This window comes from Rhagoletis pomonella, unplaced genomic scaffold, assembly GCF_013731165.1.
Source record: "Rhagoletis pomonella isolate Grant_MI unplaced genomic scaffold, Rhpom_1.0 Rhpom_scaffold_00003, whole genome shotgun sequence".
Taxonomy (NCBI): Eukaryota; Metazoa; Arthropoda; class Insecta; order Diptera; family Tephritidae; genus Rhagoletis; species Rhagoletis pomonella.
The window spans coordinates 90,249,799-90,251,947 of NW_023458557.1; positions in this window are offsets into that span (position 1 = coordinate 90,249,799).

A 2,149-nucleotide genomic window follows, 5' to 3' on the forward strand; every position below is an offset into this window, starting at 1 on the left:
GGTGTGAAACTAAAAACACATCAGATCCTTACTGCCGCAAATGCTTGCCAGATGAAGCGGCCCAGCTTCGGGTTATTAAATTCGTGAGATTATGACAATGTGGTGGCCGGCCCATAATGACACCTTGTCCATCAATTAAATTTGATACGCTTTTTAATTACGTTTCTTCCTCCTAGTTAATTTTGCAGCTACAAATTAATAATGTACGCTTACTGTGTAATTAGCTAATATTGCCACTGGCGGCTCATTAAATGATGCTCAATTGAAACTGTCAAAAGTATGTATTTGCAAAAACCGATAGTTAAAAATTTAATAGAAATCGATCACGCAGGTTGGTCATTAATCACTCTAAAGTGACTATTGTCGCACGAATACCCAACTTATTTCTAAATTAGCTCAATAAAGCCATGTCAGGTGAGCCATGAAAGTTCCACTAAGTTCAATTCACATTCTTTGAGAAGTAGAAATACTCTCCACGAAGGTGGAGGTACGAGAGAACGAAAAATGACACTGAAGATGGCACAACGCCGAAACCGGTTTGTCTCCAAACCAAATTTGACAAGGGATGACGGAAATTCGTTCCAAAATACATAAATAAACTAGTAATTTTTAGCAAAAAAAAACCGACTTCAACTCTCATATAAAAAAAATATATATATATATATATCTCATGATCCACTGATCGGATCTCAACCAGATTAGTATGGGACCACCTCTGAGACATTACCTTTCCGATGCAAAAAGAAAATCGGTTGACGTGGTCCAAAGTTATGCGGTAACATACATAAAAAAAAAAAATTCCGACGAACTGATAACCTCCTCCTTTTTTGGAAGTCGGTTAATAAGTATTTTTTATGACTTTTGTTTGTGAAAATGCTACTTTTCCTTATGTATTCTACACAATTTTGTAGGGAATGGCACAAAAAATTTAGTCCGGCAATATTTTTTTTTTATTTTCTCCATTACTGCTGTACTTTTGTATCGACTTAAGAGGGCAGGAAGTTCACTTTTGTTCTTAGTGTAAATCCAGTTTTCTGTTTGTCTCTATAATTTTTGCATGAAAACATTTCACTTAAGTTAATACAAAATTTTCCATACAATTAATTAGAAACAACAAAAAATATTAAAGCAGTTAAGCATTCACCTTTAAATTATGTTTACAAACAATTATTGAATTCGCAAAGTAAAAAAATGCAACAACAACTTAACCGGTTTCGCTTAGCGTGTGGGCAAGTTTTCTTATCGTGCTGGATTACGTAATTATTTAACGATATTTGATATTTATTGAACAGCTGATTAAACACTTGAAAGTCATGAAATAAAGCATGAAATGTAATGGTATTAAACACGCAATGTGTGCGCTTCCATTGAGAACACAAGGAAATTGGTGGCTAGAGAAAAGCGATAGGAAATAAAAAAAAATGCCATTAAAATAGTTATACGAAAAGCTTTAAAAGATTAATTTATTAATGAAAATAAACGTTGCTAGTTAAGCACAAATTAAGGAGGTTTTAGTAGGCACTCAAAAAAGTACAGCAATAAATGATAATCATAAATATAAAAAAAATAACCAAGTTTATAGACAATTAATATGTAGTGCCAATACAGCAGTCTGATAAATAAAATAAAAAATCGTTGTATACTAACACGAGTGAGTGTGTGAGCATGTTTGTTGTTCTTTTACGCTAGAACGGCTCGACGGAGTTGGGAAAAATTTAGCGCAGAGAAAGCTTATATATAGGATATAGATAAAATTCAATTTGAATTATAAGTTCAACGAAATTTCAAAATATAGATACTAAACGAACGAGATTTAAGAAATAATTTACTAAATATCAAAAAAAAAGAAAATAAAGATTAAAGCAAGTCACGTAATAATACGAAATACTTCTTCCCCCCATACATACGTGATTTATAGTGGTCATTTGTCACTTGATTTATGCACACCCCTTTTTACGAAATTTTTTTTTTAAGTTGGTTGTCAGCCGTTTAAAAGTCGAATGAAATTTAATTAATTAGTTCGCTTAAATATTACTTACAATATCTATGTCAAACGAAACAGGTTCAAAAAACCGTTTTTTTAATATTTTGAAGAAGTTTGCCACCTCTTTAAATTACAAGTTTAATTTAAATAAATATTAAAATGAGT